The sequence below is a fragment of the Schistocerca gregaria genome, unplaced genomic scaffold (assembly GCF_023897955.1).
Source record: "Schistocerca gregaria isolate iqSchGreg1 unplaced genomic scaffold, iqSchGreg1.2 ptg000371l, whole genome shotgun sequence".
NCBI classification, from domain to species: domain Eukaryota; kingdom Metazoa; phylum Arthropoda; class Insecta; order Orthoptera; family Acrididae; genus Schistocerca; species Schistocerca gregaria.
Window position 1 is genome coordinate 1,022,962 of NW_026061822.1, and position 14,851 is coordinate 1,037,812.

Here is a 14,851-nt window from a genome sequence, read left to right on the forward strand (position 1 = left end):
CTTCTGAAAATGTGTGTCTACCCACTTCCCCCTCAGAAGATGACTCTACTTATCCCCCCAACCGGAAAACGTCAGTTTTCCCACCCCCTCCCCCCCTCAGAAGATGACTGTCTACCTACACACCCTCGAAAGATACCTGTCTACCCAACCCCCCCCCCCCTCGTTTGGAACATGTCTGCCTACCTACCAGCCTCTCAAAATATGTCTTTCTATCTACATCCCCCACCCCCCTCAGAAGATCACTCTCTACCTACTCCGCACATGGATGATGTCTGTCTCCCTAACCCACCCTTCAGAAGATGTTTGCCTACATACCCCTTCTTGGAAGATGTCTGTCTACCTACACACCTTTGGAACAGACCTGTCTACCTACCCCCTCCCCACCCCTTGGAAGATGTGTGCCCAGCTACCCTCCATCTAAGAAAATATTTGTCTACATACACCCCCTTCGGAAAATGTCTGTCTACCTACTACTGCTCTGATGATGTCTGTCTCCCTACCCCACCCTTCAGAAGATGTCTGCCTACCTACTACTCCATGGAAGATGTCTCTATACATACCACCTATCGGGTGATGTTTGTCTACTCGCCCCCCCCCCCACCCCATAAGATGCCAATCTAACATCCCCCCCTGTGAAGATGCCTATCTATCGCCTAGCTCGGAAGCTACCCCAACTCAGAAGATTCCTATCTACCTGCACTTGGAAGATGACTATCTCTCCATCACCTTCAGAAGACTCTTATCTACCCCCTCAGAAGATGGCTGTCTACATACCCCACCCTCAGAATATGACTCTCTCTGATCTCCCACCCTATCTGTCTGTCTACCATTCTCACACATCGAGAGAGGTGGTACAGTGGTTAGCACACTGGACTCGCATTCAGGAGGACGACGGTTCAATCGCGTCTCCGGCCATCCTGATTTAGGTTTTCCATGATTACCCTAAATCGTTTCAGGCAAATGCCGGGATGGTTCCTTTGAAAGGGCACGGCCAATTTCTTTCCCAATCCTTCCCTAACCCAAGCTTGCGCTCCGTCTCTAATGACCTCGTTGTCGACGAGACGTTAAACACTAACCACCACCACCACCATTCTCACAATCAGAAACTGTCTGTCTACCTACCTCCCCCCCCCCCCCCGAAGATGTCTGCCTATCTTCCTAGGTACCGCCATTTAGAAGGTGTCTCCCTACCTACACCCACTTCAAAAGATGTGTAACTGACTACCCCACCTCCAAAGATCTCTGTCAAACCCTCCTCCCATCCCTGGAGGATGTATGTGTGCAGACCCCCCTCTTGGAAGACATTTGACAACCGAAAAAACCGCTTTGGAAGATGTATGACTTCCTACCACTACCCTCGGAAGGTGTATGTCTACCTAGCACCCCCTCGAAGATGCCTGTCTATCTACCGAACCACGGTATATGCCTGCCTCACCCTGTCAGAGTATGTCTGTCTACATACCCCACATGGAAGATGTCTGTCTACTTACCCCCCCCCCCCCCCTCCTTGGAAGATGTTTGTCTACCTAGCCCACCTCTGGACATGTCTCTCTACCTACACCCCCACTCATAAGTTGTGTGTCTACCAACCCACCATTTGAAGATGTCTGTCAACCTGGCCCTCCCTCAGAAAATGTCTGTCTACCTGCCCACCTTGGAATATTTATGTCTACCAAAACCCGGAGGATGTCTGTCTACCCAACACCCCCCTCGGAAGATGATTGTCTACCTGTCCCCGGAAGATTTCAGTCTACCTGCCCCCCTCACTTCTGAAAGATGCCTGTCAATCAACCCCTCCAACAGAAAATGTCTGTCTACCTACCGCCCCTCGAAAGTTGTATGTCTACCACCCCTCCTCGGGAGATGTCTGTCTACCTACCCCCCTTCAGAAGATGTCTATCTACCTATCCCCCACCCCCTCGGTAAATGCCTGTCTACCCAACCCCCTCTCGGGAAAAGTATGTCTACCTATCCCCACTCGGAAGATGGCTGTCTACCTACCACCTCCCTCGGAATATGTCTGTATATCGAACCCGACCTCGGAATATGATTTTCCACCTACTGCATGGGAGATGTCAGTCCACCTGCACCCCACTTCGTAAAATGCCTGTCTACTTTCCACCCCTTTGGAAGATGTCTATCATCCCACCTCGGAAGATGTCTGTCTACCTACCCCCCTCTGAACATGATTGCCTACTGAACCACAACTCAGAAGATGATTGTCTACTGACCACCCAGAAGATGGAAGCCTACCTGCCCCCTCCCACTACAACAGAAGATGACCATCCATCTAACCCCCTTGGTGGATGTCTGTTCATCTCCCCCCCCCCCCCCTTGGAGGACTTTGCCTTCCTACCCCCTCGGAAGATGTATGTATTCCATTCGCCCCTCAGAAGAGGTCTATCTTCCAACCCCCCTCAGAAGATTTTTGTCTACCTACCCTGCCTTGGTATATGTATGTCTTCCTACAACCCCTCATACGATGTCTGCATACCTACCCCCCTCGGAAGAAGTCTATCATCCCTCTGTTAGAGAATTTCTGTCTACCTTGCCCCCCCCCCTCGGAAGATATATGTCTTCATATCCTGTACCCTTGGTGCCTACATACTCAACCTCAGAAGATGTCTACCAACCTACCCCACCTTATAAGAAATCTTTCTACCTACCCCCCCCCCCCCCCTCGTAATATGTGTGTCTACCACCTCATGGAGGATGTCTGTCTACTCCCCCCCCCCCCTCGTAAAATGTCTATCTACCCCAGTTGGAAAGATGTCTATCATCCCACTCTCAGAAGGTGTCTGTCTACCTATCCTCCCACTCTGTCTACCTACCCTCCCTCCGGAGATATCGGTCTAATTGCCCACCGGGACTATGTCTATCTACATACTCTCAGCCCTGGAAAATAAGTGCCTATACTCCACCCGCTGTAAGATATCTGTCTACCTACAACCTGCCCTCGGAAACTGTCTGTCTACATACACCCTCTAATAAGATGTCTGTCTACCTACCCCACACTGTCTGTCTTCCTACCCCAACCATCCTCAGAAGATGTATGTCTACCTACCCCTCCTTGGAAAATGCCTGTCTACCTAAATCTCGCTTGGAAAATATCTGTCTACCTACCCCCCATCCTTGGAAGGTGTCTGTCCACCAACTCTCCTGTCGGGAGATGTATGGCTACCTAACCCCCCTCAGAAGATGTCTGTCTATCTATCTGCCTGTGGAATGTGTATGTCTACCTAACTACCTTAGACAATGTCAGTCTACATACCCCCCTCGGAAGATACCTGTCTACCAATACTCTTCCCTCTACATGCCAAAACTAATAAGATAGCTGCCTACCTAACCCACCTCAGAAGGTCTCTGTTTATGCACCCAAAGTGAACATGTATGTCTATCTACCCCCCAGAAGTTGTCTGTCTACCTGCCCCCTCAGAAAATGTCAGTCGACCTACCCCCCCTTGGAAGATTTATGTCTACCTATAACACCTCACGGAAAATATCTGTCTACCAGCCCCCTCTCAGAAGATGTCTGTCTACCTACCACCCCCCTCAGAAGTAGTATATCTATCTACCCTACCCTTGGAACATGTCTGTCTACCAACCCCCCCCCCCCCCAGTCAGCAGATGTCTGTCTACCACCTACATAAGTTGTCTATCTACACCCCCTCGGAAGATGTCTGTCCAATACACCACCCTCAGAAGATATCTGTCCTACCCCTCTCGAAAATGTTAGTCTACCTACACCCCAGACAATGAATGTCTACCAACCCCACCTCGGAAGATGTTTATCTACCTACCCCATGGAAGATGTGTTTACCTACCACCACTCATAGTATGTGTGTCTACCTACCCCCATTGGAAAATATCGGTCTACCAACCACCCTTGAAGATGTATGCCTACATACCCAACACCCTCGGAAGATGTCTGGCTACCTAGCTCCCCCCCACGAAGATATCTGCCTTCATACCCACTTCTCTTGGAAGATGTCTGTCAACATACCCAAATTCAGAAAACGACTGCCTACATACCCCGCCTCAGAAGATGTCTGCCTACCAACCACCCCTCGGAATATGTATGTCTACCTACACTCATTCGGAATATTGCTTTCTACCACCCCTCCCTCTGAACATGTCTATCTACCTACCTCCCTCAGAACATGTCTATCTACCAACATCCCCCACCTCCTATGAAGTCTCTCTCACTACCCCCCCCCCCCTTCGAAAGTGACACCCTACCTACCATCCTCAGGAAATGTCAGTCTTCCTACTCCCCATACCTCAGAAGGTGTGTCTAACTATCCCCATGGAAAATGTCTGTCTACATACCCCTAGCCTCAGAAAATACTTGTCTAACTACACCCCCTCAGATTATTTCTGTCTACCTACAACCCAGCCTCGGATAATGTCTGTCTACCTACCCCCTCACTAATTGTCTCTCTACCTACGCTACCTTAGAAGATGTCTGTCTACATATCCCTCATCCTCTGAAGCTGTATGTCTACTACCCCTACTCAGAAGATGTCTGTCTACTTAAAAACCCCTCAGAACACGTCTGTCTAACAACCCCCCCCCCCCCAGTTGTCTGTCTACCTACCCCCTTGAAGATGTCTGTCTACCTACCCCCAGTAAAATATCTCTGTAACCATCTTCCCCTCAGAAAATGATTGTCTACCTACCCCTGTATGTAAGATGTCTCACTACCTACCCCACCCCTTCGGGAAATGTCTGTCTATCTACTCCATCCACTCATGGAAGATGCTTATCTAATCACCTTGGAAGATGCCTTTCTACCCCAGCTCAGAAATTGTGTATCTACCCCCTCCTCAGAAGATGTCGGCCAATGTACCACCCCTTCAGAAAATGTCTATCTACCACCCTTGGAAGATGTATGTCTGTCTACCCCTTCAAAGATATATGTCTACCTGCCCAACTCAGAAAATGTTCGTCAATGTGCCCCCCTTTGGAAAATGTCTAACATCACCAAACTCAGTAGATGTGTGTCTATCTGTCCCGCACCCTCGGAAGATGTCTGTATTTCCAGCCCCCCTCAGAAGAAGTCTGTCCAACTACCCCCTAGGAAGGTCTCTGTCTACCTACCCCCTCTTGGAAGATACCTCTCTACCTACAAAACCCCTCAGAAAATGTCGGTCTACCTACCCCCTCAGAAGGTTTCTGTCTACCTACACCTCCTCAGATGATGTCTATCTACCTACCCCCCCCCCCCTCCCTCATCCTCAGAAGACGTATGTCTACCTACCATCCTCAGAAGATGTCTGTCTACCTAACCACCCCCCAGAAGATTTCTGTCTATCTACTGCCTCCCTTAGAAGAAGTCTGTTACCAACACACCCATCAGAAGATGTCTGTCTACCAATCCCCCCCTCAGAAGATGTCAGTCTAACCCCCCCCCCCCCCCCTTGAAAAAAGTCTATCAACCTCCCTCATAAGATGTCCATCTACCACCCCATCAGTAGATGTCTGTCAACATACCCCCAGAAGATGGCAGTTTTCCCAACCACAATCAGAAGATGTTTGTCTACCTGCCCTTCTGCTATAGGAAGATTACCTATCAGCCCTCAGAATATGTCTGTCTACCTAAATCCCCTCAGAAGATGTCCTACTACCAACCATCCCCCTAAGGAAAAGTCTGTCTATCTACCCCCACCCCCCCTCGGAGGAATTTCTATCTAACCCCTAACTGGAAGTCTGTCTACCTATACCCTCTATCTAAGGTGTCTGTCTACATACCCAACCTCCAAAGATGACTGTCTACCTCCAGCCCTCAAAAACGTTGGTGTACCCATCTCACCCCTCAGAAGATGATTGTCTACCTACTCCCGTGTGCTAGATGTCCCTCTACCTGCCTCCCTTTGGAAGATGTCTGTCTAACTGCCTGCTCCACCCACAAAGATGCCTTTCTAATACTGGCAGAAGATGTCTATCAACCCCCCCCTCAGATGATGTCTGTCTACCCACCCCCCGGAAGAGGTCTGTGTACCCATCCCCCTCAGAAGATGATTGTCTACCTACCCCCGTACAGAAGATGCCAGTCTACTTACACCCCTCTCAGAAAATGTCTGTCTACCTACCCCATCCACACACGGAAGATTCCTATCTACCCACCTTGGACGATGCCTTTCTACCCCAACTCAGAAATGTCTATCTACCACCATCTCAGAAGATGTCTGTCTACCTACCCCCCATTGAATATATCTGCCTACCCAACCCATCTTTGGAAGATGATTGGCTACCTACCCCATGGAAGATGTCAGGCAACCTGCCCGCTCACTTAGGAAGATGCCTACCTCCCCCTTGGAAGTGGTCTATTTTCCACCACTCAGAAGATGTCTGTCTAACTACCCCCTCTGAATGTATATGTCTATCAACTATGTCTGTTTACCTACTCCCATAAGATGTCTATCATCCCCCTCAGAAGGTATCTTTCTATATACTCCCTCCCCTTGGAAGATGTCTGTCTACATACCCAAACTAAGATGATGTCTGCCAACCTACTCCCCCACAGAAGATGTCTGTCTACCTACCATCCTTGGAACATCTATGTCTTTCTACTCCCCGGAAGATGTCTGTCAGTCTGCCCAACTTGGAAAATGTCTGTCTACGTGCCCTCCTTCAGAAGATGTCTATCGTCCCCAGCCTCAGAAGAATTATGTCTATTTGTCCCGCACCAACAGTAGATGTCTGTGTACCTACCCCCTTAAGAAGAAGTCTGTTTACCAACCCCCATCAGGAGATTCTCAAACCACCCACCAGGAAAGTCTCTGTCTACCTATCCCCCCCCCCCTTTGGGAGATATCTATCTACCTACAACACAACTCGGTAAATGTCTGTCTACCTACCCCTCAGAAGATGTCTGTTTATCCACACCTCCACAGATGATGTCTATCTACCTACCCCCTGCCCCCATCCTCCGAGGATGTCTGTCTTCCTACACCCTCAGAAGATGTCTGTCTACCTACCCCCCTTGGAAGATGTTGGTCTACTTACCCCTCTAGATGATGTCTGTCTAAGTACGCCCCTCAGAAGATGGCTGTCTACCAACCCACCAATGGGAGATGTCTGTCTACCAACCCCCTTGAAAGGTGCCTTTCTGCCTACCCCCTCAGAAGATAGTCTACCTACGAACACTCAGAAAATGTATGTATACCTACCCCCCCTCGGAAGAAGTCTGTCTAATTATTCCCCACCCCTTGGTAATTTCTGTCTACATACCACTCCCTTGCAAGATGTCTGTCTACCTACTCCCTCTTGAAAGATATCTGTTTACCTACATCTTCTGTGGGGAGGTAGGAAGACACACATCTTCCACGAGGGGTAGGTAGACAGACATATTCCAAAGCAGGGTACATGGTCAGACATCTTCTGAAGGGTGGTAGGTAGACAGACATCTTCCAAGAGGGGGGGGGGGGGAGACATGTTCTGTGGTGATAATGGTAGACAAACAATTCCAAGGAGGGGTAGTTAGACAGACATCTTCTGAGGGGTTGTTTCTCAGTCAGACGTCTTCAAGGGGGAGGCTTGGTAGACCGACATTTTCCAAGGGGGGAGACATTTTTCGATTGGGGCCAGATAGGTAAACAGATATCCTTTGAGAGGGAGGTAGACATTTTCCGGGGGGGGGGGGGAGATATTTTCGAGGGGGAGAGTAGATTGACATCTTCTGGGAGGGGGAGATAGTATTCTTCCATGGGGGGAGGTGAGTAGTCAGACATCTTCAAAGGTTGGGGGGGGGGTCGGTAGACAGACATCTTCCAAGAAATGTCGGTAAGTAGACAGACATCTTCTGTGGGGAGTGGTGGTATGTACACTTACACCTTCTGATGGGTTCGGGTAGATAAACAGGCATCTTTCATGAAGGGGGGATAGAGCTCCTCGAAGATGGGGTGTAGATATCTTTGGCAAGGAGGGTAGATAGACATATTCCGAGAGGGGGTTAGATAGATTTCTTCCATAGCGGGGATAGATAGACTTGTCCCGAGTTTCTGAGGTAGACAGACATACAGACATCTTCCTAGAATTTGGAGGTAGACAAACATATTCAGAATGGGCAGTAGACACATTCCAAATGAAGGGAGGCTGTAGAAATCTTCTGAGTCTAGGATAAATGTTCTCTGAGAGGAGGGGCTAGATGGAAATCTTAACAGTGGTGGGGTAGGAAGACAGACATATTCTGAGAGGAGGGGGTTGATAGACAGGCATCTTTCATTAGGTGAGTTATAGACACCCGCCTGGGGGATAGACATCTTCTGAGGTGGGGATAGGTATCTTCCAGTGGGTGTAGATATCTGTGGGTGGGGTAGATAGATATCTTCCGAGGTGTTGGTTGATAGTCACCTTCCGAGTGGAGGGATACAGATATTTTCCGCCTGGGCTGGGTAGATAATCTTCTGAAGGGGGGTAGACATCTTCCAAGGGGGGGGTAGAGAGACAGCTTCTGAGGGGGGTAGATAGACATTTTCCAAGGATGGGGGCAGATACACATCTTCTGAGGGGGTAGATACACCTCTTCCGAGGAAGGTATGGATAGATAATCTTATGAGGTGGGTGTTGGTAGGCATCAGCTGAAGGGGGCTAGATTGGCGTCTTCCGATGTGGAAGGGTTTAGGTAGGCATTTTTAGAGGGAGGGATTTCTTCCCAGGGGTTTAGATAGGCATCTTCCAAGTGGGTATAGAATGACATCTCAGAGAGGGGGTAGACAAAATCTTCCAAGAGGGGGTAGGTAGAAAGACATCTTTGGATGGGAGAGTAGGTAAGCAGACATCTTGTGAGTGGGGTTGGTAAACTGACATCTTCCAAAGGGGCAAGGTAGACAGATAGTTTCTGAGGGTGGGGCATAGGTAGACTGACACTTTCCGATGTGTGGTAAGTAGAATTACATCTTCTGAAGTGATGGGGTAGGTAGACAGACATTTTCCGAAGGGGTGTAGGTATACAGACATATACCTAGGGGAAAGGTAGACAGACATGTCCCGAGTGGTGGTAGGTAGACAGCCATCTTCCAGTTGGGTAGGTACACAGACATCATCCAAGGGGGTTAGAAGGACAGACATTTTCCGTGTGGGGGTTGGTAGACATAAATCATCTGAGGGGGGGAGAGACATCTTTTGAGGGGAGGGTACATAGACGGACATCTTCAGAGAGGAGATAGTCATCCTCCGAGAGGGAGATAGTCATCCTCCGAGAGGGGGAGTAGATGTCTTCCGAGATGGGAGGCAGTTGTACATCTTCCACTGGTCTTAGCTAGGCAGACATTTTCTGAGGGAGGGTATGTAGGCAGACATCTTCTGAGGGGGATAACGTCGACAGTCATCTTCTGATCGGGGTGGGTGGGTAGACAGACACCTTCCGAGTGGTGGTAGGTATGGAGACACTTTCTGAGGCTGGATTCGGTAGACAGGCATCTTCCAAGGGGTGGTGTTGGAAGACAGATATCTTTCAAGGGGTGGGAAACATCTTCTAAAGGATGCAGTTTGGTAGACAGTATCCTCCGAGAAGGGCCTAGACATTCTGTGAGGGGGATAACGTCGACAGGCATCTTCTGATGGGGTGGGTAGGTAGAAAGACATCTTCCGAGGAGTGTTAGGTATGGAGACATCTTCTGAGCCTGGGTGCGGTAGAAAGACATCTTCCAAGGGGGGGAGGGGGGTGTTGGAAGACTGACATCTTCCAAGGGGTGAGAAGCACCTTCTAAAGGATGCAGTATGGTAGACAGACATCCTACGAGAGAGGATGTAGACATTCTCAGATGGGGAGTGTACATCTTCTGAGAGGAGTGGTAGATTGACATCTTCCGAGAGGGGGGAGATACTTTTCTTCCATGGCGGCAATAGATAGATATCTTCTGAGAGGAGGTACATAGATAGACATGTTTAAATGTGTGGTGAATGTAGACAGACAACTTTCGAGAAGGGGGGTAGATATACAGACATCCTCAGAGGGGGTGGGTTGGGAGACAGACACCTTCCGAGATAGGGATAAGATAGAGACAAATAATTCAAGGTGTGGTAGATAAATATACAGATTATGAGGGGTTTAGGTAAACATTCATATTATGACGGGTTGTGGGTGTAGGTAGACAGAAACCATCCGAGGAGAGGTATTTAGGCAGATAACGTCTGAGAGGGGTTATGTAGACTGGCATCTTCTGAGGGGTTGTAGGAGGACAGACATCTTCCAAGTGGAGAATTGGTAGACAGACATCTTCAGATGTGGGGTGGGGTAGGTAGCCAGACATCTTCCAATAGGGGGTTGGTAGGCAGACATATCATGTGAGGGGATGGTTGTAGACAGCCTTCTTCTGATGGGTGGGTGGGTAGACTGACATCTTCCATGATGGGGCGTAGGCAGAGAGACATTGTCCGAGGCAGGGTGACTATAGACATTTTTCGAGAGGGGGGAGTTAGACAGACTTCTTCTGGGGGGTTGTAGGTAAACTGACCTCTTCAGAGGAGTGGTGTAGAATGACATTTGCCAAGAGGGGTAGGTAGAGAGACATTTTCCGATGGTGGAAAGTAAACAACATCTTCTGATGACTGTAGGTAGACAGACATCTTCCGAGGGGGATGTGTAGGTGGACATACATCTTCCGATGGTTGGTGGGTACATAGACAGACATATTCCAATGGGTGCGGTAGGTAGACAAACATCTTCCAAGTGCGGGCATCGTAGATAGATATCATACAAAAGTTCATGTAGGTAGACACACATCTTCTGAAGGGTGTAGGGAGACAGACATTTTCTGAGGGGTGTACATAGACATACATTTTCCAAGTGTGGTCTAGGTAGACAGACATCTTCAGATGAGGGGGTAATTAGACAATCATCTTCTGGGGTAGGTAGACAGACATATTCAGAAGTATGTGTTGGTAGACAATACTTTATGACCGGAGGGATGTAGAGAGACATCTTCCAAGGGGTGTAAGTAGGTAGACAGACATCTTCTGTTGTGGGATTTGTAGGTACGCAGACATCTTCCGAAGCAGAGGTGTTGGTAAACAGACAATTATCATGGACAGGGTTAGGTAGGCAGACATCTTCCCAGTGAAGTTTTGTAGACAGACATCTTCCAACGAGGGGTTAGGTAGACTGACACCTTCTGAGGCAGGGTAGGTAGATAGTCATCTTCGGAGGGGTGTTTGGTATACAGACATCTTCCGAACAGGTGTAGGTATACAGACATATACCTAAGGGGGAGGTAGACAGACATCATGGGAGTGGGGGTACATAGACAGACAGGTGGGTAGATATACTGACATCTTCCGAGGGGGATTAGGAGGACAGACATTTTCCATTTGAGGGTTGATAGACTTACATCATCTGAGGGAGGAGGGTATGTAGACAGACATTTCAGAGAGAGGGTAGACATCATCCGAGAGGGAGGTAGTCATCCTCCAAGACAGGGTAGACATCTTCCAAGAGGGGTGTAAATAAATATCTTCCAAGATGAGAGGTAGATGGACCTCTTCCGAGGGTTTTAGGTAGGCACACATGTTCTGAGGCGTGGCATGTAGACATACACCTTCTGAGGGGGAATAAGGTAGACAGTCATCTTCTTATGGGAAATGGGTAGGTAGACAGACATATTCCAAGGGAGGGGGGTAGGTAAGGAGGAGATATATTCTGAGGGTGAGTTCAGTACACAGACATCTTCTGAGGGGTGTTCATGGTAGACAGACATCTTTCAAAGGGGGGGAGACATCTTCCAAAGTATGCGTTTTGGTATACAGACATCCTCCAAGAGGGGTTTGGACATTCTCTGATGTGGGAGTAGATATCTTCCCAGAGGAGTGGTAGTTTAACAACTTCCGAGAGGGGGGGGGGGGGGGGGGTAGGCAGACAGATATCCTCAGAGGTAGGGGTAGGGAGACAGATATCTCCCACAGGAGGGATAAAATCGAATCATTTGAAGGGGGTAGATAGGCATACATCTTCTGAGGGGTTTAGGTAGACATTCATCTTATGACAGGGGAAGGGGGTAGGTAGACAGATCATGCGGGGGGGGGGGGGGGGATATGTAGACAGATATCTTACGAGAGGGGGGTAGGTAGGCAGACATATTCTGAAGAGTTGTAGGAGGACGGACATATTCCAAAGGGGTAGGTAGACAGGCATCTACAGAGAGGGTTAGGTAGACAGTTGTCATCAGAGGTGTATAGGTAGACAGACATCTTCTAAGCGGGTTGGTAGACCGACATTTCCTAAGGAGTGGCAGGTAGACAAACTTCTTCCGAGTGTGGGTGGGTATGTAGACAGACACCTGTAAGGAATTGTAGGCTGACAGAAATATTCCGAAGGGAGGGTTGGAAAACATACATCTTCCAATGGGAGGGGTAGGTAGTCATACATCTTCTGAGGGCTGGGTTTAGGTATACAGAGATCTTTCCAAGGGGGGGCAGGTAAGTAGACAGACATATACTCAGGGTAGGGGGATGAGAGACAGACATTTTCCGAGGGGGAGGGGTAGGTAGACAGACATCTTCTGATGGTTGGGTAGGTAGACAGACATCTTCCGGGGTGGACAGCTAATCGGACATGGTTTGAGGGAGCTTAGGTAGACAGACATTTCCGATGGGGAGTGTAGGTAGACAGACATATTCTAAGGGTGGGGAGATGAGAGACAGACATTTTCTGATGTGGAGATAGGTAGACAGACGTCTTCTGAGGGGTTGTAGGTAGACAGACATCTTCCAAGCGGGAGCTGTAGGTAGACAGACATCTTCAGAAGGAGATTGTAGGTTGATGGACATATTTTGTGCAGGTAATGATAGATAAACAAATTCCAAGGGGTGGTAGTTTAACAGACATCTTCCCAGGGGGGCTGAGTAGATAGACAGACATCATCCAACGTGGGTAGACAGACATATTCCAGGTGGAGTAGACATCCTCCAAGGGGTATACATCTTCGAATGGTGGTGAGGGTAGGTAGACAGACATCCTATGAGAGTGGGGTTAGAGATTCTCTGAGAGGGGGGTGTAGACAGCTACCGAGAGTGGAGGTAGATAGACATATTCCGAGTGGGGGGGGGGGGGGTTGGATAGAAATCTTCTGGGGGTTGAGATTTGGCAGTTGGTAGACTGGGCTTTTCTGAGACTGTGTTTGGAAGACATTTTCCGAGGTGGGAGGTAGACAGATATATTCCGAGGCAGTTGGTAGGTAGACAGACTAATTACAGGGTGGTTGGTATGCTGACAGACATCTTCTGAGGGGAGGGGGGGTAGACAGACATCGCCTGAGGGGCTGGAAGACACTTTCCAAAGTTTGGGGGTCTCTAGACATCTTCCGAGACAGGGGTAAACAACTTCCGAGTGGGGGGGCTGAGTAGGGGTTGGGATAGGTAGACAGACAAATTCCTAGATGGCAGGTAGGTAGATAGACATCTCCTTAGTGTGGGGAGGGGGGTTGAGAGACATCTTTCAGGGTGATAGACATCTTACGAGGTGGGGAGAGAGTTTTTGTGGGGGTGTAGATAGACATCTTCACAGGGTGAGGTAGGTGGACAAACATCTTCCTTAGGGGGGTGAGGTAGGCAGACATCTGCCGAGGGGGCAGGTAGACAGACATCTCCTGTGGAGAGTTACGTAGACTGACATTTTCTAAGGAGGCAAGTAGGTAGAATTACATATTAGGTGGTGGGGCGATGAGAGACAGACAGCTTTCGATGGGGTAGAGGTAGTATGAAATCTTCCGATGTGGCAGGTGTAGGTAGATATCTTCTGAGAGGGGTAGGTACACTGACATCTCCCGAGGGGTGGGGTAGGTAGACATTCATATTCTGTGGGGAGGGGTAGGTAGTCATACATATTCTAAGGGGGGGGGGGGTTAGGTAGACACACATATTCCAAGGGTGTGGGTAGGTACACAGACATCATCTGAGGGGGGAGGGGAGGTGCAGGTTGACAGAGATCTTCCATGGATGGGTAGCTCGGTAGATATTTTCTGAGGGGGATAGATAGGCATATTTCGAAGGTGGGGTAGATAGGCACCTTCCCAGGGGGTGGGGGGCAGATCATCATGGGTGTGACGTCACGTGAGCTGCACTGCTGTTGAAATAGCTTGTTAATGTTTATAAATTTTAGACTTCATTTACGTATTTTAAAGTTTTTTTGTGTTATTATTTTTGCCGTAAAAGCAAATTATTAGTGGATATTCATTTATCTCAGTGTTTCTTCCTGTGGTATTGACTCGAGTGTAATACGTTATTAAACTGAATAGATTGCAGTGGTGTTGCTTGCCATTTTTGGCGAAATAATGACTTAATAAACTCTTGTAATCGTTCGCTCGCTGTGTTTTATAGAGTTTTCAGTGTGTTGAAGTCGTTTAGTAAATTTCGTGCTTTAGTTTTCAACTGGCGTTTAGTTTAAATTTTTTGGTTTTAGCCAATAATTTTGTGAAGTTTTGCTGGTATTGGTATCGGCTGTGTTGTAGTAGTATTAATACAAGTAGCTGCTTTCTTAGTAGGCAGAGAATTTCGAGACCATAGTTGTTAGTTCTTAAATAGTGCTGCTTTTGTAACTGAACTTTGGTAACGTAGACGTATAGTTTTTTTTAGTAACTGTAAAATTTTATCGTGAGTGAGAAGTGATTGCTATGTCGTAGGTTTGTGAGTAGTGGATTAAGCTGTGGGATTTGTTCAAAGTATTTTCATTGGGGGGAATGCGGTGGGGAAGCCAGTGGTCATTTGAGGGTGATCCTGTCCTGGGAATGTAGAATCTGTAATAGAAACAAGTTAATAGAGGAGCAGGAGCGTAAGATCTGTGCCCTTCAGGTGCAGATACAATGCGCAAAGGAGGAACTAGATAAGTTGAGGAGGGTGAAGGGTGCTGGGGAAT